Source organism: Chinchilla lanigera, unplaced genomic scaffold, assembly GCF_000276665.1.
Source record: "Chinchilla lanigera isolate Chin_1 unplaced genomic scaffold, ChiLan1.0 scaffold00001, whole genome shotgun sequence".
Lineage (NCBI taxonomy): Eukaryota > Metazoa > Chordata > Mammalia > Rodentia > Chinchillidae > Chinchilla > Chinchilla lanigera.
The window spans coordinates 48,547,475-48,570,068 of record NW_004955402.1 but is presented as its reverse complement, the minus strand read 5'-3'; the positions used below and the strand labels follow the sequence as shown (position 1 = coordinate 48,570,068).

Below are 22,594 nucleotides of genomic sequence, written 5' to 3'. Positions count from 1 at the left end.
CATTTTTCACCTAATTGATATGACTAGTACCTACAGTACTGTGTTAATTTGAAACAGCAAGAATGGAAATTCTTGATTTGCTCTTAATCATAGAAGTTTGGCATTTTCAAATCATAGATATTTGATACTTTTACAACTGATTATGATGTTAGATGACCATTAGAGATATATCATTCTATTCAAATGGAGATTGATTTCTTTTATATTTAAACTGTTGAAATTTTCTCATAAAAGAATGTTGAATTAAAGTCATTTATGAATCTATTCAGCGCGATAATGAAGGACAGTATGAAGATATAATTCAGTACTATAGTTCTGCCAACAGGCAGATAATAGGTCCTGGAACTACAGCACCCCCATTTATACGCTAAGCCACATAATTAGACTGCAAATAGTTTTGGAAATTGTAACTAATGAAACTGCCAAAGCTCTTAATATTTTAGCCAAACAACAGACCAAAATGTGCATTGCTATCTATCAAAATCCTGTGGCCTTAGATTATCTGCTTCCTTCTGAAAGATGGTTTTGTGGGAAGTTTAACCTAAGCAACTGCTACCTGCAAATAGATGATGAAAGAAAGGTCATATGGGAGATGACAGATCAAATAAGAAACATTGCTCATGTTCCAACCCAAACCTGGAAATGTTAGGACCCCAAGGAACTGTTTGGGGAATAGTTTTCAACTCTTGAGGGATTCAGAACCCTCAAAGGTATTACACTACTGCTTGTGGGAACCTATTTGATCCTGCCTTGCCTGGCTCTCTTGCTTATACATTCTGTCTCCAGCTTCACTGAGATGAGGGTTGAAAGAAAATTGGCCACAGACATGATGATATTAAGGGAATGTAAGTGTCTGAACCAAGATGATACTCTTTGATCTAAAGTAGCATGGGGTCTGTACATCAAAGGGAGGAATGTGGTAGTGATATAGGAGAAAGAATCTCCCAATTTGAAAAATATCTGGGACAAGTTCATGCTCTCTAAAATTGAAGAATGAAGTTTAGGGACAACAGAGCTTAAGAGCAGAATATATTTGTTGAGGAAAAGAAAGCTTCTGTCCGAAAGAGGGACAGAAGGTGGACCGAGTGGGTTGCCCCGGACTCTGCCTCTTTTAGGGATTTTTATAGAGCAAAACAACAAGGTGAAGCAGGTCCAAGGTGGAAAACACAGGAGCTCACTAGTTGGGCATGAGGTGGGAAAAACTATGATCAGCCAATAAGATTGCAAGCATAATTGTTCAGGTAAAATTGACTAAATCGGGATCAAATGGAGAAGTGAGTCTCGTAGCAAGAGAGCATGAATACAGAATAGGGGCCTTTCTTGTAGAGGGTTGGGTTAGTGAATCTTCCGGATTTTTCAGGATGATTGCCACTTATTTAGAATATCAATCCCTGATGTCTATCCTTAGGGAAGTATGTGGGCACATTTGTTTGATCTTTTCTCTTGAGGTCTGACCTACAGTGGGAAGTGCCTATCTCTCCATTTGCAAGGTATCCCATCTTCTGCACTGGATCCTTCGAGGGCCTGGACCTGTCTGACTGCCTGTAATATTTCTATCTAACTCAGCTGCCTATAACAGTAGGGTCCCTCTCGATGTGTTGGGGCAAGAATGTTTTATAATGAAGGGATATCTTCCTCTGTATGAGCCTGTGCAGTTCTGATGTAACTCTGTAACATAAATCACACCCAACTCAGACTTACAGAATGTTAATGAAAAGCCATCCAGACTGTTATATGTTAGTGTATGCCTATGTAAGGGGAAAAAGCCAACAAAATTTTATAGAAGGATGCAACTGCACCATGCTCGGCGCTCAGCCTTTGGACACAAATCTGCTGAGTCAGCACCAATATAACTAAAACTGCTTCCTGGGAAAAAGGCATAGGTGTCCCATCTATGTAAGAGGAAAAAACCCACAGCACTTCAACAATGAAAGAGAGTTATTCCTTTAAAATGTGTTTGTGATCATTTCTACTTTCCTTCTCAGTGTAGGTCTGTATCAGTCAGGGTTTACTAGAGGAACAGATATAATACAAGATAAACAAACCTACAAGAAATTAAAAGTTTGGCTTACAATGGTCAGCTACAGAGTTGGATGAGGAAGCGTACAGAGGGTGTCTGCACGCTGGAGATTGAAGAGCCCAGCCCCAGGCCTGGAGCTCACTGCGTGTCCCTGCAATTCCGTATCAAAAGGCTGATGGGTCTGCGATGGAATGCTGAAGAATCTACAATGAAGGCCAGAAAGCCAACAACAGATGGCTGAAGAGTCCCAGATGGAAGCCCAACAGTCTGCACCAGAAGCCAGGAGACGACCAAGCTGAAGGTGACGACTGGAGCTCTTCCGAAGAACCAGCAGCCAGTCCTTCCTCAATTCCTTTTTTTATGCAGTCTACCCGTTCTGGGGAGGTGGGGGTGGTCCTCCACACCCACACCCTCTGCATGCCTGCCTCTTGCACAGGCTCAGGATGAATACAAGTAAGTACTCTGGCTCCCTTCTGAGTTGCATGGTTAACCTTCTAAACTTCTCAAATTAACACAATAAACAACATCCCAGAAGTGTAAATGCAGGTCCTTTTCACCCCAAGATGCAGCACTGCTGAGTCACTTAGCCAACCCTCTGGACTCCCCAAGTTGACACAATGTATCAACCATAACAAGATCTATTCAGATTTTTCATTTATTCATGATTCAGTCTTGATATTTTTCATGTTTGTAGAAATTTATCCATTTATTGTAAGTAATCCCTTTTATGGCACATAGTTGCTTTGGTAATCTTGTTCCTTTTTATTTCTATGAAATACTGTAATGTGTCTATTTCTCATTTGTGATTTTCTTTGAGTCCTCTTTTTTCTTTGGTTATTCTACCTAATGTTTTCCTAGTTTTATAACTTTTCAATTCTCTGTTTTGTTGATCTTTTCAATAGGTTTTTCTAGTAAGCATTTTATTTTCATTTTATCTATATTATTCTCTTCTTTCTTGAGATCTAACTAAATATTTTTTTCAATTCTTTAATCTATTGGTTGTTTAAAAATTGCTTGATTCCTTATTTATGGATTTTCCAATTATTTTCTTTTTGTTAGTTTCATCCTCTAAGAAATTGTACTTGATATGATTTTAATCCTTCTCAATTTTTTTAAGATTTGTTTTGTGGCCTGACCTATGATCTTTCCTGGAGAATACTTCATGTACACCTGAAAGAAATATGGATTATACTGCTATTGTATCATATAAATGTGTACCTATATCTTATATATATATACATAATACATCTATTCTGTGTAGATAGATAGATAGATAGATAGATAGGCAGATCAATAGATATTCACCCCAGTTTCCTGTGGCAGATTATTATTGTGAAGTGACATATTTGGAATCCTCTTGTATTGTCTTGCCGATATTGTCACAATTTATTTCTATAAACTTTATTTTTATCATAGTTTTATAAGAATGTTTCTAAATATTGAATTGTACTTGTAATGAATGATTAATAATTGTATATCGTTCATTGACAATTTGGTCATATATTATAGAAGAGAGGTGTAGTACTTTTGTTAACTACTGCATTTTTAAAAAGTATATCACTTAAGTTTTAAACCATTCTAGAAAACTCCATAAATTATCCTTATACTTGACAGGAAGATATTGACTGTCAGCCTATTTGCATGTATACTTACATACAAATTTAATTTTATCAAAAATAATCTCGTAGTAATAAAAGAATAATCATAAATTTATTCTAATTTTACCAACATATCATTTTCATTCTTTTGTGTTTTCCTTTTCATTCTTTGATTTTCAATGGATCCATCAATCTACTCTTAAAGTGTGAGCCTGAAACTTATTAAGCCCTTGTGGATTCCTGGCTTGCTTATTTTTCCTAAACATTTAAATGAATAAATACATCTGAATTACTTCAATGAATAAATATGTTCAATGACTAACTTACTAACACATTATTATAGTATAAAAAGAAATGGAGTGCTTGCTGTGAGTTGACGGAATGATTATAATTCCGAAACCAAGCACGTTTGTAGATGTTGCATTGGCACCCAAGCTCAGCCTTTCTCCTAGTTGGCGGTGACATTTTTCCACAGATATCATCTTACCCCAGCCCTAGGACCTGGATTCCTCAGATAATTACTGAAAATCTCTGGTATTTTCATCCTGGCTTTACTAGTCATTGCATGTCACAACCCCAGGAGGGATATGACATCAGATGAAAATTTTCTCTATGATTTGCCCATTTCCTGAAAAAACTGTCAGCTGTTGGCTAATACCAAGTTGCTTTATCTTCATCACCATGGGTGGATTAAAGCTTTTTGCTCCTAAGTCTCCCTGGTGTATAAGAGTCTCCTTACTCCAGAAAAACCTATTCTGATTAATAACTCATGTGATAATATACAATTTTTTCTAGAATCATGTTATATGATTAACACTGAGTATGAAAGATCTGGCTGACTTGAAACACTGAGTTTTTTAGTTTTATGAAATTTGTCTAGGTTTAAAAATGGCTAAGTTAATCCTGCTATGACAAAAAGTCCTTTTAAAGGTCACAAGGAATTATAGAAGTCTGTACTAATTGCCTTAATGCTGACATGACAGATTTTAAAGAATATTCTTTGTAACATGAAAATTAGTACTTGTAAGCACTAATTGTTTTTTCCATGATTACAAAACCTGCAACTAATGTAGTAAAAATGCTGGGCTATACTATGCCATGTATGTAGCAATTATCATGAAAACATTTGATTATATTGATTCATGTTAATGATGCAATATTCATTTATAGGTTTGTAAACATTTCAGGCTTTATTACCTACTAACATTATTTCATTCTGTTGACAGAATACATTATCTTTCGTTTTATGGCTGAACTTGAGTGCAGTAAGCAGAAAAGCAGCAAATGCACAGTCAAAATACTTGGAATGTTGACTATAAAATTATACTAAGCATTGGCTGTGTTATATTAGGCTTTTACTTGCTTCTTTGTTATTTTATTATTTTGTAAAGTTATGTCAATGCAAGAGTCTATAAATAAATAACAATCACTTTCACTTAGGATGTCAGCAAGTATTTAAAAGAGTATTGATATACAGGGTTGACTACATAGGTGATGTTAATATTCTCTTAGGACATTCTGTAGCTGTGAAAATTTGATGATGTTCTTAATGGTTATTAGCTTATAAAATAGTTACATTGTGGGAGAACTATTTGTATATTTATGAATGTCTTGTTGATTTTAGTAAATCTTGTTTGTTAAATTTAAAAGATTATAAATTCAAAAGTACCCTAAGAAATTTTTATGATGAATCTGTCTGCTAACAGTCCTGATCATTTTCTTGTGACCTGGCTGAATGCAAATTACATAAATTTCATTAGATAATAATTCTCTAAATTCTCAACTGCATTGTATATGTCTATCTTCTGTTTAGAAATTTTTAATCTACCTATAAATATGTCCAACTTTAAACATAACGTTTGAAATCAGTTTTTTTCATGTTTGACTCCTTTTTCTCTTCTAATCATTGGTGATAGAGACCTATCAGGTTGATTTAACAAAAAGGAAAAATAAAAAAGACACCAAATATGAGCCTGGAATATTTCATTCAATAAGTTTCAGAATTGAAATAGATTGCTAATTTTGAGTAACATTTGCTTTTACTAAACATCAATACCTTTCACACAAGGTTTAGCAATAATTGAAGGGAAAGCATGTCAAAAATAGTATCATACCTGTGCCTACTAAGTGTTCAAGTTCTTTATTACTATCATGATTATCCTTTACTTTTTCTGCATCCTCTCATGTATTAAAGAAGTTTTGCTTGGTAAGAAACTGCAAATGGTGAGTTTAAAGTATGACATGACAGTCACACAAGGAACCCTGTTTGAAAAATAAGATGTAGACTTCAGTCTTTGGTGCTTCTTTGCTAACAGAAACATCTCTTTGATCTCCTTCTTGGCCATCACCTGGTGTTCTGTGTCTCAGCATCTTCATGTTTTCTTCTTCAGTAAACAACAATGGGGTTGTAGTCAGCCTACCCTAGGGAGCTGCTCCTGATGTGATTATTTCTCCAAAGATTCTCTTTCTGAGTAAGGACATAGTCACTGACACAAGGGATTCAGATTACAGCATATCTTTTATGGGAGGAAAATTCAACCCATATCAAAATCAAGTCTGATTATAAAGTTAACATAATGCTTAAAGTTTTTATATTGACTGGATGCATTTATACTTTTAAACATTTGTTTTTGAGGTTACTGATGGCTTTGATATTAGAATCTTTGACTTTATGGATCCATTCTCCAGTAGAAGACTTTAATTTTTCTAGCCTGAGTCTCACAGTGCTGCATACTTTAAGTATTTTATATGTGTAGTCAGAGGAAAGGTTAGGACTGACAGGAAGTCTGGTTCCTGAGGCCTTCAGATTCATCATATGGTTTGATTTCATAGTAAGAACATCTGAAGACTAGCGTACTATTCTGTGACGTGCCTGGGAAATGTAGCCTCCATTACATGTACTTTTAGCTGTAAGTATGTAGATAAAAATCCCTACTATTTCCAATCTAGGTAATTCTTCATGTGCATATCTCAAAAAAAAAAAAACCCATACTTTGGTGTATCATTTACATTGCTCATCAGTTAGAGCTAAGACTTGATAGCCCCCACTGTGTCCCCATTTTCTGAGTCTTCTTTTAACTAACCAAAATTTTTGAGCCATTAAATTTTCAATTAGAAATTTTTGTTCACCTTCTCCACTGTTTGTGGGAGTATAGACTGGTAAAACTACTGTGGACATCAGTTTGGTGATTCCTCTTTAAACTAGGATTAGTTATTAACTCTTTAAAATAGGATTAGTTATTAGTTAAAAACCCAGCTATTTCCCTTTTGGGTATTTTTCCAGAAGATCTAAAAACATCATATCACAGCAATGTATATACACCCATGTTTATAGCAGTGTAATTGCTAAATTGTGGAAGCAACCCAAGTGCCTATCAACTGAGGATTCGATAAAAAAGTTGTGGTATCTTTATATAATGGAATATTACTCAGCTATAAAGCAAGATAAACTCAGGGCTTTCATAGGTAAATGGTCACATCTAGAGACCATACTCATAAGTGAAATAAATCAGACCATCATGTGTAAATAAATCAGACCCGCATGTATTGTCTCACTAGTGCAAGAACCTGAAAGAGTGAATAAAATCTAAAAGTTACAATAGACATTTTGAAAGGGAAAGAAATTGCTCAAAAGGAAAGAACAACTGAGATGAGAGAAAAGAGACAAGAAAGAAGGTTAAAAATGTATATATGTATACACAGGATAGCTAATATAGTTACACTACTGATTTCTGTTACTTTATTGAAAGGAACAGTTAATGGTGAATTATTTGATCAATCTTATGCCTACATTTGTTGATATGAGTAACCAATTTGAAGATATCAATATGTAATACCACCATCATTGTTAATTTCCTATCACTCTGTCTGTAATTCTCTATTGCTTGTATTATTTTTGTGTCACTTTGTAAATACCTGTGTGTGTTAATATATTTTCATTCTTTTATCTTTGAAATAAAAAATAAAAGTAAAACTTTCTGTTCTTCAGACTATGTTCTGTGCAGTAGTTACAGTCAGCTCCAAGATAATATGGTATCAAGAACGCAATTTTTTAATCATTTCATAGGCTATTCAGATTATGTTGGCAAATGGTAAATACAGTGACTAAGGTTGATCCAGGAGAGGTGCTCATCTTTTCTTCTAACTCCTTGGAAAGAATCTACCCCTTTTCTCAGCCCTGACAATCCTGTTTATGCTATGTGAATACTTTCCCTGTTATGTATCAGATAGAAAAATGAATTAAAATGCATAAATGAATTTCTTAGAAACTAAGCTCTCCACTCCTTAGAAATTTGAGCTAACATTGAGAATAGAATAGTGCTCACCAAAGAAGAGTAGAGGGTAGAGAGAATAGCTAACACGTTATAGTTCCATAGGAGGAATAATTTCGGTTGGAGTAGGACAAAAAAGCATTAATATAATTAACAATGGTACATTACATATATATATGAACATGGGGAAGAGGATTTTGAATGTACTCATAATAAAGAAGTGATTCAAGTTGAAGTTCTTTGAGATGTCAATAATCCTAAGTTGACCATTACCCACCATTTGCATGAACCAAAACATCACATTTTGCTTTATTGCTATGTATAAATTTTATGTCAAAAAAAAAAAACCAGAATATAAATAAATTTTGGAAAGTAACACAGCCAATGAATTACATTTGTAGCTTCATTGCCCGAAGTTTTTGTCACGTTATCTGGACTTCTGTGTGCCTCTGTGAGAAGTCAGCATGTAATGTGAAAATGACATGTGATTTTAAAAAAGAACTCACTTTCATAAGTTGATACAGTAACTATACCTGTATCCACAAATCAGCATATGTGCAGATGAGTCAGCAGGTTCCTTGGTGTTATTTTGACATGGTGAGTAGAAGATTCATTTCCTTGGATTTCACATTTGCACGGATGTGATTTTTATAACAGTTGCATAACTGCAGTCACATATTGCTGGTCAATATGTCTGTAGCAACCTGGAAAATAATCTCTCGTTCAACACCTTTGATTGCATTTATAAGAGAATTTACTGATTTAAATAAAAGGCTAGAAATAGCATTTCAAATGACTGAAAAATATTAAACACAACAAGAAAAGAAAATATACAAAAAGGCTAACAATGAAAATAAGTTGGAAAAAACTTCTTAGGATACATCTTTTAAATCTAAAAATATTTCATTTAATCATACAGAGAAAACTGCAAAGATCTTCAAGAATTGACACATCAATTAGGGAACCTGAGATTATCAGTTAATATGAAAATCTTCAAAGGTTTTTTTTTTTTTTTTTTTTTTGGTTTTGGTTTTTCTCCGGTACCAGGAACCGAACTCACGACCTTGCGCTTGCCAGGCAGGCGCTTTTGCCGCTGAGCTAAATCCCCAGCCCCCTTCAAAGGTTTTTTTTTTCCTGTAAGATTAGTATTAATAATGAATAATATATTAGCTTGGACTCCATTTAGAAGGAACATATTTTATAAAATAATTATTGCATAATTCTAGTTCTAGAGATTACCCAAAATATTTGCTAAACAATAAACTATTTCAATAGTATCTATAGGGTAAGTCTTTTACAATATACTGGAGTTTTTGCTGGCCCTCTAAAAAGAGTATAATATTATGGCATATCTCTTAAATGTGAATAATATAAATTCTTTTCTTCATAGTTTTCATTGCTTGAGTTTTCTGAGGACAGCATTTTTTAAATGTCACAGTTCTATAGTCACAAAATGTTTTAGTTACAGAAAGAAAGTCAGGAACAACATCATTTTAGAAGAGGGAAAACAATAATTGGTTAGATGGTTCAAAACTTATAGGAATTATGTCTGTTTTAGAAATCAATTTATTATCTATATTTAAGGTATATGAAATGATATTAGACATACAAGTAATAAAAACATTACTATCACATGGAAATTAGCATATCCATTTTATTTTTATGTCTATGCCACATAGGCAAAATCTACTTGTTTAGAAAAATCCCCAATACAGTAAGATTTCACTGACTATAGTTCTTATTGACTGTTAGCTTTCTAGATTGCCCATCACACACACGTTCTACTTTATGTTTTCTGACCTGCACTTTCCCATTTCCAATCTCACATAACACTCTCAGTGTCTGCTGCTTTGTTCTCTATTTTGTATCTTAAACATTATTTTTTATGTTTGACAAATGAGTAAGAACATGAAAAATTCCTTTCTGTGCCTGTTTTATTTCACTTAGAAAAATGTCCTCCAGGTTCACTTATATTTCAAAAGGCAAGACTCTTTTAGTGAAGCTGAAAGATCTTCCACATTATATGTACCACAGTTAATTTGTTCTTCAAAGAACATTTAGTTTACATCTATAACTTGACTATTTGAATAATGTTCTAATGAATATGAGACTGTAGATGATTCAGAAGTTTCATTTGATGCACACCAGTTAGAAGGATGCATGGTAATATGGTAGTTATATTTTAATTTCCTTATGAGTCTCCTTAATATTTTCCCTAATGGCTGCACCTATCTATTTTTCCGCCATGGTATGTGGGGATCTCTAATCTCCACTCTCTCATTAGTATTTGATATTTATTGGTTGTCTGAAAATAGCAGTTCTAACTCAAAATAAGCTAATATTTCATAGTATTTTTTGTTTTTTTTTTTTTTTTTTTTTTTTTTTTTTTTTTTTTTTTTTTTTTTGGTCTGCTTCACAGTGTCAATAATGATGGAGTGTATTTGAAGTGAGGGGGGAATATGTTGAGGGGAATTAAGTTCAATTTCACTGCATTTTTATCACATCGTGTAGAACAGTAGACTAGAATAAAGAACCTCAAAATAATTTCAAACACACAATCAGCTAGTTTTCAATGTGCATATCAATAGCATGAAATGAAGAAAAATTAGTCCTATCAATAAATGGCACTGGGAAAAATAAGTGAAATTAGAAATGTATTTCATAGTTGTTATGGTTTGGTTCTGGATGTCTTCCCAAAGCCTCATGCAGTCATGGGGCAGGCTTCTAGAGTTTATGATTGATTCAGGATGTGAGTACTACACCTGCCCCTTGGCAGATACTTTGCATATGTAAGGGAGAGAAAGGGGCTGCTTGCTGCCTCTCCTCCCTTTTGCTCTTTCTGCTTTTGCTATCTTAAGATGCCATGAAATGTTGCCCTCTGCCATGTGCCACCCTGCCTTGGAGTCAGTGGAGTATGGACTGAAACCTCCACAGACTGTGAGCTAAATAACCCTGTCCTTCCTTAATTCTGGGTGTCTGGTATTTTGTCTCAGCAATGAAAGAAAAAGTAACCAAGACAATAGTGTCCCTAAAAATCAACTCATACGGGATAAAAGATTCAGACATAAGACTTGAAACTCTAAAACTTATAGAAAGGAAATCTACTCTTAGTTAAAGAAGTACAGTATAGGAAGGTACTCAATTTATTTTTGGAATTTCTAAATATAGAGCTGGTATCAAGGGACAAAATTCCATGGAAATTAATGCTGTGAAAGCATAACAAAACATTTTCCTTAGCATTATACTGGATGTGTGAATGTGAACTTCCTATGACTGAGTATACTCTGCAGAAGATGAATAAGCAATTTTAGTGCTCTTCCTAGATCTTGTTAATAAAATCAAATGCTTGCAATATCCCAAACAAAATATGTCTTGATGAATTTATCACACACTTTAGACTTGCGTGCACCTCTCTGTTTAAAGAGTAACATTAGCATGGGTATTCTTGTCCCTATCCTACCCAAGAGGAGCAGCACAAATTATGATATGCAAGGCATGTTACTTTTATAAGATCAAGCTTTCCACATGCTTTGGAAAAACAAAGCCTGTTATCAAGTTTTATGTTTGGTAGGTGTTTTCTCAAAATATATTTAAAAATTTTTCAGGTTGATTCAAATTATTCCAGAGCTGCAGAGAGTGAACTCAGTCATCCCTGCAGGAGGGGAAAAACAAGGTTATCAAGATGCCTCACAAGAAGCAACTGGAAGAGAAATACTAATATTGTAAGTATCTACTCCACATTCGTTTTTCTTTGAAAATAGATTTTACCACTTAAAAGTGGTTAAAAAATGATCAAGAGGTTTGACTAATGATAAATGCCCTTATTTTAAGCACTATTCAATGCTTCTTTCATTAATATTTTTACTATAATCTCTCCTTACTAGTGATTGAAATGTAACAAGCAAGGAAGAGCCATCAGTTTGAACATTATGGTAAACATTTCACTTTTTCTCCATTACTACAGCCAGTAAACATATTGGCTAATGATCAAGACTGACAGGTTGCACTTTTCCAGGTGCTGTCACTGACCAAACAGAGGTGCTACATACACAGTTGCATCCCTTTCCTTGGGCAACTACTTCTTGGTTAACATAAGTGTACAAAAGACTGGTTCTCCTGTCTCTGTTTAAGACAGCTGTCTAGGTTCATCCCATACTGACAATTCATTTTCTTTCTCTGCTCTATTCTCTTTCTTGTTGTTGAAACATAGGTTATTCATAAAAGTTCTCTACAATTAATTTACTTTATTCAAATCTTCTTCATGCCACTAATAGGAAACAGATTCTAAAGTTGGAGTTTTGTCATGCATTCCCTGCTATCTAGTTGGCAATGAGGACACCATTCCTGTAGTAGGTGCACCCTGGCTGATTTTAGCCAAGCAATTGGACTTGGATGGCTGTTTTTGTGTATCGTCAGTGCACTAGGGAAAGTCATCAAATTCTGGGGATAAATTAGTCATCCATTTAACAAGACAGTAACTGGGTCTCCTTAGAGAATAGAAAGAAAATCTTATCTGCAGGTAGGGGAGAGATAAATGGTGAGGGCCCAGAAAAGTTTGGAGCTACAACATTAACAGTTTATTTAAACTAATGTGGAGGAATTGGAGGAAATATCATTTCTGGATGGGAACATTTTGGTTGAGATTCTAAAAAGTTCTTGAAGCCCCATATTTATCTGAGGATCCTTGGCCTATGGTCCACATCTCTTTGTGAAACATGATTCTATCTCTTCTTGAAGATCATACAAAGACTCTTGCCTTAAACAGCAACACAAGTTCTGCTCTGTATCTGCAGTCAAATGCTCTACCACTGAGCTATACCCCCATCTTCTCTGTATCGAATATCAACTATATTCTTGACCACCAGGCAAAAAGTTAGGATCAAGTCACAATGTAAAATGAATTAATGGAATAAAAGAACAATCTTTGAAATGATCTGTCAGATATTTAATGAAGATTTTAATTATGATATACTGGCAGATATTTAACGAATTGGCATGTAATCATACACTGAAAATAAAGATGTATAAGAGTCTATTAAATGGAAGTAATCTGTTAGGGTAGGTGTAGTGTTTTGGTAAGAACCTTAGGAGTTTGTGTAAAACATTGAAAAGATGGTTCTTAGAACATTAGAGTAAGCAGAGACCTACAGTAAGCAAAGCGGAAATAATTTAACTACCATGGTAGAAAATGAAATAGCCTTAAGACCTCAGAGGCACAGATAAAAGAAATAGAAATACAAGCAATGGAGAAATTTTCAGATATGATTGAGCTTTGTGTGTCAGAGATGACGAGAGAGATATTTGTAATAAATATGCTCTCAGACAAAGAAATGCAGGAACCAGAAAAAATTTAGGATGTAGTGTTCAACCACAAGAAGCAAAAGGGGCACACATATAAGAAGAAATGGACAGATTCCTAGACACAATTGAATTACCAGACTGAATCATGAAAATATAAAAATTATAAATAAGTTAACATCAGACAATGAAATTGAAAATGTAATTAAAATTTTACCAATTAAGAAAAGCCCAGGCCCTGATGGATTCAGTGTTCAATTCTACAAGAAATCTAGAGATGAACTTATATCACTAATGCTGAATCTCTTTAAAGAAATTGAAAGTTAACCAGTACTTCCAAAATCATTTCTGGAAAAATTATTACCCTAATTCCAAAACCATAAAAGAAGGCAACCAAAAAGGAAACTATAGGCCAATTTCCATAATGAGTATATATGCCAAAATCCTTAATAAAGATACTGACAAACAGAATGCAGGAAATCATCAAGAAGATTTACATCATGGTAAAGTAGGATTCATCCCAGAGATGCAGGGATGGTTCAAAATATGCAAATTAATAAATTAAATACACCACACTAACAAAACCAATGAAAAAAATTATATGATCATCTCAACAGATGCAGAAGAAACATTTGACAAAATCCAACCCCTATTCATGAAAAATTGGAATAGATGATCTTTACCTCAATCTTATAAAAAGCATTTAATAAGAACCAACAGTTAATATCATATTTAATGATCAAAAATTGAAAGCTTTCACTCTACAGTTCAGAACAAGACAAGGATATCTGTATCATCACTCCTATTCAATATAGTTCTGGAAGCATTAGTCAGAGAAATTAGAGGAGAGAAAAAAATTTAAAGCTATAATGATTGCAAAGGAAGACGTTAAATTACTATTATTTACAGATGGTGTGATAGTCCACATAGAATACCCACAAAACTCCATCTAAAAACTTGTGGATTTAATATCTATATTCAATAATATATTCAGATACAAAGTCAGCACTCAAAAATCAATAGCATTCCTGTACACAAGCAACAAACTCACAGAGAGAAATTAGGGAATTCACACCCCTCATAATAGCGTCTAAAAATGAAATACTTAAAAGTCAGTCTAACAAGTGACATAAAAATCTACGCAGTGAAAATTACAATACTCTAAAAAGGGGATGAAAGAGGACATCAGAAAATGGAAAGATGTCCTTGTTCTTGGATAGGAATAACCAACATAGTGAAAATGGCCATACTCCCAAAACTGTTATACAGATTTAATGCATTCTCAATCAAAAGGCCATTAGCATACCTCACAGATCAAGAGAAAGCAGTCCTAAAATGCATATGGAACCAGAAAAGGCCAAGAATAGCTAAAGAAATTTGAGAAACAAAGGCAAGTCAGGGGGCATCACAATCCCAGACCTAAAGTTATGCTACAAATCTACTATGATAAAATCAGCATGGTATTGGCAAAAAGGCCTGAGGATCAATGGAACAGACTAGAAGATGCAGACACAACCCCAGATACACTCAGCCAACATATCTGACAAAGGAACTAAACATGTCACTGGAAGAAAGACAGTCTCCTTAATAAATATTCCTGGAAAAATTGGCTTTCCACATGCTGAAGACTAAAACCAGATGCATATCTATCGCATGCACTAAACTAAAGTCAAAATAGATCAAAGATATAAGTATTAAAATAGAAACTAAATTTACTGGAATAGAAAATATGTAGAAATCTCAAAGATATGGGTTTAGGCAGACACTTCATGAACAAAACCCAGACTGAAAGGCAAATACTACAAAGCATCAACAAATGAAATCTCACCTTATTAAAAAGTTTTTGTACAACAAAAGAAATCATCAATGGGTTGAAAAGACAACCCACAGAGTGGAAAAAATTATACCACATTGGTCCTCAGACAGAGAATTTTTATCTAGATCATGTAAAGAATTGAAAAAAAATAGCCCTTCCAAATTCAAAGACCCAATCCAAAAATGGGCATCTGAAATGAGTACACATGTCTCAGATGAAGAAAGGCAAATGGCAAATATGTACATGAAAAAATGTCCAACATCATTGGTCATTCAAAAGATGCAAATTAAAACAACACTGAGATTCCATCTCACCACTGAGAGAATGGCTATCATTAAGAAATCAACCAATAACAAATGCTATGGGGTTGTAGGGAAAAAGGAACCCTCTCTACCATTGGTAGAAGTGTGGACAGGGCAACTACTGTGGAAATCAGTGAGGAGATTCCTTAAAAAGGTGGTATTAGAGTTCCTACTTGATCCAGCTATTTCCCTTCTGTGTTTCTTCCCCCAAAAATTAAGAACATCATACCACAGTGATATATGTGCATCCAGGCTTATAGCAGCACAATTTGCAATAGCTAAATCTTGCAAGCAACCCAAATGCCTATCAACCAAGGACCAGATACAATGATGTGGTTTTTCTTTTATATAATGGAGTACTACTCAGCTATAGAGAAGGATAACCTGGAGACTTTTAAACATAAAATGGATGAAACTTGAGATCATACTCATCAACCCCATGTGTGTAAATATTGCACTGTCTCACTCGTGTGAGAAACTGCATAAATAAACACATTTTAAAGTGTACAATAGATATTGTGAATTGGAAAGAAACTATTTAAAAGAAAAGACAAGATGTGTTGGGGAAAGGGTAAAAGAAGGAATGGAAAAAGAAATATTATATTTATATACAAGACAGTTAAGATAGTTATACAGCTAGTTTCTCTTAGTTCATTGTAAAGTTTCTGCTAAATATTTGGACAAGATATAATACCTATACCTTACACTCTGAAAACAACTCTGAGGACAACAATGGACAATGTGTTAATTATTGTAATGGTCCCACTAATCTGTTTTGAAACTCTGTCTTATTGTTATTTTTTCTCTTTAAAAAATAAATTATGTTATTACAAATTGATGCCAAAATCGTGCCTTGTGTTTACACTATTAGAAGTCTCCTGTTCTGTTGCAGGAACCTCATCTGTCATTTTAAGGGCTCCTGGGAGCAAGTTCAAAAAACACAGTCTTTTGCTTGTTTGTTTGTTTTGCTTTTTTAGACAGTGATATTTAGTTTTATATCTGAATCCTATGAAACATTTGGTTCAGTTCCACTAATCACACTATTTACATTATGTTTATATTAAGATAATTCTACTCTCATTTTGAGGCTTTGACTTTTCCTTTCCAAAAGGAGAGTGAATTTGACCATGATAATTTTAGCCATACCCTTTCAGGAATAATGGGCACTATAACTTTGCTCTAGTTATCTGAGAACTGATTTTAAGTTACATTTGGGAAAACAATTGTCACCTTCATGATGAGGAGATATTTGTGCTCATTATTTCCATATAAGAAATTTAAATTTCATTTATTACTGTGTAAGATTCAGTGAGAAGACAATCAGAATGAAATTCTCAATGAACACAATAGGAACATGGAAAAGTACCTGAAATTGTCTGAAAAATGAACTTCCTACCCTGAGGAATAGTTAAATTCATCCATTCATGTATCTGTGCTGACAAGTTCTTAACAAAAGTGTGCACAAGCATGGCCTTAGTATATGTGATTGTTACAGATGGCTTCTCTGAAGCCTTGTGAGTCTCTTAACGATTAAGGTAGAAATTCACTGGTCATTTTGCTGTGTCATGTCTTCTTTCCTGAGAAAAATAGAGAGATTACAGAACAAACCTTGTTTCTTCTTTCTTCCTAGGTACTGAGTTCTGGGTAATCCAAGTAATAAAATCGATAAAATGTTTGCTTAAAATATATTTGTTTGCATTACCAACCACATATTTTTTGACAATAAATGAGACATTTGACAATAAGTAAGACTATTCTTCTTAGAAGAAATAGTCATTGAAATTTTTATTAGCCATCTTGAATAAACAGAATTATTTAAAAGCTTAAGAAAGTATGTCATCTCTGTTTTATTAATGGTGCAAATTTGAACCTAATAATTTACAAAAAATATTTTTTTCTGAAATGTTTCCTTCTGAGGTCTTCTTTTGTCTCCAGCTGAAATATAAATTATTAGCTGCTGTTTTTCCATAAGTAGTTTGGCTTATGATCTAATTCACCTCAATTAGTATATTAGTTATTTTAATACATAGTAGTATTAATTTTAATTGGGCAATAACTACATTAGATATAAGCCTACAAAATTTTTTACTTCCTCCGTGAAGAAAATCTCATCCATAATATTACAACTAAATAACAGAACAGCCTAATTCACATTTAACTTAAATTTAGTTTAAATGATAAAATAAAATATTTAAAATGTATAATTCATTTAAAAATGAAAGTCTGTAAGAGGTTGTAATTTTGTCTTATGGCTTTAAAATTCAGTTGACAGAAGGTAACTATTATCTAAAGTAAGTTTCAAAGAAAACCAAAAGAAGATTTCTGTGTTAAAATATTCTTTACTTCATTAAATGTTTACCTGTGGACTCTGAATTCACTTAGGACTGTAGAATCCTGGCTCTGTCTGTTGCTGACTGAGAGATAATCAGACAAAGAATGAACAATTTTGTGTTAGATTTTTATTTGTAAAATGAAAAATGAATGATGTCTTTATCTTGGGATTTCTGAAATCATTACCTGGGATAAAGAAGACAGAGAGCATGGCACTTGCCTTACAAGAAAGTTTAGTAAAAGCTATCAATAATTACTATTATTATCATCACTATTATTATCTCTGACATTCAGTTTGATAAAAGGAGTCAAAACATTAAAGATTTTCTTTTCTTACTGAACCCATATGGTAGAAAATCTTTCATCTGAGACATGCTTTACAAATACTAGTTGATTACTTAAAATTGTTATCATTTTTGTTTGTTTGTTTGTTTGTTTTCTCTGGTACTGGGAACCGAACTCACGACCTTGCGCTTGCCAGGTAGGTGCTTTGCCGCTGAGCTAAATCCCCAGCCCCTTGCTATCATTCTTAAGTAACAGGAAACTCACTCACATTGACTTACTTGATGCTTTGCACAATCTTTCCTCAAAATATATCCAAGGACACATGATGCTTGCTTTCAGCCTATATTTCTATGGCTTGTTAAGAAACAGGAACTAAAATAACTAAAATGATGGTGTGTGTTATTATTTCATTTCAAAACCATAATTCATATGTTTCCAAATTAATTTAATACTTAAATAGATCTGTAAGTTTCAGTCAGTGATCCAAATGTTCTCCATATTATTCAGCCAAAACAGTATTCAAATTAGTAATAAACATAAAATAAGTTAAAGTGCTTGGAATAAAATAATCTGTGAAATAACTTTAAAATGTATTTTCTATCTTTATAAGGTCCATATATTTGTGATGATTATAAATATTGATAAATATATCTAGGAAATTATACATAGTTTCCTTCCATCCATGCCTTAAATTAATTTCTTACAGGACAGAACAAGGGAGCTTCAAGATATATCAATTAAAAGTCATAAGCTGGAAATTCAAAAAAGAAATATGAATGTAAACCCACTCATATGCACATATTTACATGTAGAATGCAACTGAATAGTCAAAAACTTTGAGACAATTTTGAAAGATACAACAGTTGCATAACTTTAACTGAGGAAAGAGACTGAAACAGAGAACATATTGGAAATATTAATGGCTGTATATTCTCAAAATTAAAGGCATATGATAAGCCTCACATCCAAAAGAGATTGCAAAAAGTTCCAAATATGCCTGTATTTTTAAAAGAAACCATAAAAATCAAAACAGAGAAAAATTTTAAAGAAATAACAGCAGTAAGAATGAATTGTATCATTAGGCATATAAATGATGACATGTGCTCAACTAAGAGGAAGGAGAAATTGGGAATATTCTATTTTGTAAGTTAGTTGTACTACATGTGAAACTGTACAGTATTTGAAAATGCATTTACATTTGTTAAAAAGTGTATTGAAAATTCTAGAGAATCCTGTAAAAAATTTTCAAAATATAAATAATCTAAGAAAAGATAAAATGAAGCTATATAAAATGATTTATGAAGGCCAGAGAAGACAGAAAAATGGGGGATTAGAAAGAAACAAATGCAACAAAGAAAACAGTTACAAACAGAGACAGTAATCTGTGCTATATTTACTATTTTAATTACCGTCTAAATTGAAGATAAGGGGGCTGGGGATTTAGCTCAGCGGCAAAAGCGCCTGCCTGGCAAGCGCAAGGTCGTGAGTTCGGTTCCTGGTACCGGAGAAAAACCAAAACCAAAAAAATAAATAAATAAATAAATTGAAGATAAGGGTTATCATATTGTATCATTTCTATGTCTACATTTTTTGCATGGCCATGCTTTAAATAGAAAGTTATTGTTGCCATAGATGGTGAAATTTGAGATGAAGATGAACCTTGTTAACGCTTGAGAAAGTTTGAGTAGCTATATTAATCCCAGAAGCAGCAAACAGGATAAGGGCCATCACTAAGGGTAAACACCAATATTATGTAATTTAAAAAGGTAAGTTATTCATAAAAGCATAGCAACCCTAAGAACACGTGTATCTAAAAGTGTAAAAATACAAAGAAAATGAGACAACTGAAACAAGAAATAAATGACTTAGTCAAAAATTTTAAAGCACTTTTTTACTAACTAGCAAATAAAGCAGAAAAAAAAGCAATAAGTATCAGAATCATTTCCTGAACTTACAGCTTTTCTGTTTGCTAAATTTGCTAGCTAAAGTAGCCTCAGGCGAGTGGAGAGAAGGGAAAGTAATAGAAATGTGTTATGTTAATGTACCAATTTCCCACAGTGAATGTAACCATTATGTACTGCAAACATGTACTAATGAAGGTCAGAAAAATAATAATAACAAATAATAAATAAAAAGAAAAATAGTAAGTTTATAACTGACATAAAATGCACTTTCTCTAAATTTGGTCTATTGGAAATTTCTAAAATTTCATATAGCAACTACAGAAGGTACGTTCTTAATTGAGGACAGAAAACATGTTTCTCACCAAGGACAGAAAACATATTTGAAAAGATATACACAATATTTCTATTATTATATTATTCATACAGAATATTAATGAAATATACATTCCAATTCAAAAAATGAAACTGGAACATAATATGGAAACACAAATTAGAAAAGGCTCTAAAATTTGCTTATTAAACAATATACTTCTAAGTAGTACAAATGAAAGTCTCAAGGGTAAATTGAAATGATTTTGAACCAGCGAAAACACACTTCAAAATTTCTGAGAAGTATCAGAAATAGAAGGCATACTGACACTTTAATAGCATTAAGTGCCCATTTTAGGAAAAAGCTCTATAATCGATAATCTAAGAATCCACCATAACAAACTAGAGGAAGAAGAAATATTTAAATATGAAGGAAAAAGAAGAAAAAATGTAATAAGCCAATGCAAAACATATGGTAATGGTTGATACATTGTGTCAAGTTGAGAAGTTTAGAAGCTTAAGGGACTCAGCAGGGCGTCAGCATCCTCACTTTTCAAACATCCTCATCCTGTGCATGAGGAGGGCACACAAATGGTCTGAACCCATCCTAAGGTGCAGAGTCTGCACACAACATAAAGGAAGAAAAGAGGCTTGCCCCCCCCCTTTTGCTCTTGTTGCTTTTGCAGTCTTCTGCAGCCATGGGCTCTTGCCTCTCACTACGTCACCCTGCCTTGGAGCCAGGGATTATGGACTGAAACTTTCACAAACTGTAAGCTAAATTAACATTTCCTTCCCTAAATTTAGTTTTTCTCCGGTACCGGGAACCGAACTCACGACCTTGCGCTTGCCAGGCAGGCGCTTTGCCACTGAGCTAAATCCCCAGCCCCCTCCTTCCCTAAATTTAGGCATCAGCTACTTTGTTTCAGTGAAAAAAAGGTAACCAAGACATATGTTGATAGTAAAAATCAAATTTTAATCCTTTGAAATAATCAGTTTAACTGATAAGACTTTAACTGAGCTAATGGGAAAAAGGAGAGAGAAAACATGAATGATCAACATCAGAAATTAAAGAAGGATCATTGCTGCTAATAGCATTGATATTTAAAAAATGAGCCAATATGTTAATTACAAAATGGACAGAATCATTAAAATATGCAAATCACTGTAAGTTACATAAGTAGAAAAAGGGAAGTTGAATATGTCTAAATCAAATAAAACACTGAATTAATAATAATAACCTTCAGATAGAAAGCACTCGGACCAACTGGTGTTAACTGTGAATTACCAAACAAGGAAAAGAATTAGTCATCTGTCTCCTAGCAATTGGAAGCAGAGGGAAACTTTTCTAATTCTTCCACAAGGCCTAACACAAAATAAGAGACAAAAATATGATAAGAGAAGAAAATTAGAGATCAGTATCAAGAACATAGGTGCAGAAATTCTCAACAAAATATAAATTAATTTAATTCAACAACATAAAAAATAATCATCCACTATTAGTTAGTGGTATTTATGCCGGGCATGCAAAAATCCATTATTGATTATCACAAAAGGGTAATGGAGAAGTCTTGTGATTATATGAACTGAAGAAAAAATTTGATGGAAAGTAATATCAAAAACTGTCAGCATTGTGGGAGCAGAGCAGAATGTCTTCAATTCGACAAAAAATCCCCCAAATATCTTACCTAGTATGGCTTTAATAGTGAAACGCTAGCCCTGTCATTGGCAGCAAAGTGTGGGTGTCCTTTCTCATCACTCACACTCAACAGTATCTTGGATGAACTATTTAAAGTAATTTTTAAAGAAAGAAATAATAATTAAAAAGGAAAGGATCTCTGAGTTTACTGATATGATTTATGTAGAAAAATCCCCCAAAATTCTACCAAAAACTGGTTCTAATCCTTTAATATAAAAAGATCACATGATAGAAAGTTAACACTAAAAAAGAATTTATTTTTTTTAATGAAAACAATGAAATATTGCAATGTGTAATTTTGGGGACTAGCAATACAAACTAAAATGCTCCTTCAAGATTATTTATCTTAATTCTCACTAAACATGTTAAGTATCTAATTAAGAAAAACTAAATAGTTAAAACTCTGATAAAACAAATCAAGGAAGACATAGGTGTTTGGAAATTCATGTCATGTATTGGTGGTTTTAATATCATCAATACATTAGTTTTTCTGAACTAGAACAACAGATTTAACATAATCTCAAATAGAATTTCCAAAATCTCTTTTGTAATTTTCAACAATGAAATTCTAAACTTGCACAGAAAGTCAAAATTACTATAATTGCCAATAAAGTACATAAAAGCAACACGGGAAGCCATACACTAGCTAATTTCAAGACTTACTATACAGTTATGGTATTAAATAACTAAGTCATATTGCAAAAATATGGAAGAGTTGCTCTGAGAAACAAACTCACACAAATAAAATAAACATATTTCACAAA

General features: G+C 33.3%; 1 long non-coding RNA gene across 1 annotated transcript in view; it reads left to right on the top strand.

Moving 5' to 3' along the window:
- The window catches only part of LOC102028250, a 62,396-nt gene extending 50,794 nt beyond the window's left edge, over positions 1–11,602 (top strand). The window contains exon 3 of the long non-coding RNA XR_001232936.1: positions 11,495–11,602. This is a non-coding gene — a long non-coding RNA (uncharacterized LOC102028250). The remainder of the gene's footprint in view (positions 1–11,494) is intronic.
- Positions 11,603–22,594: the final 10,992 nt, after the last annotated feature.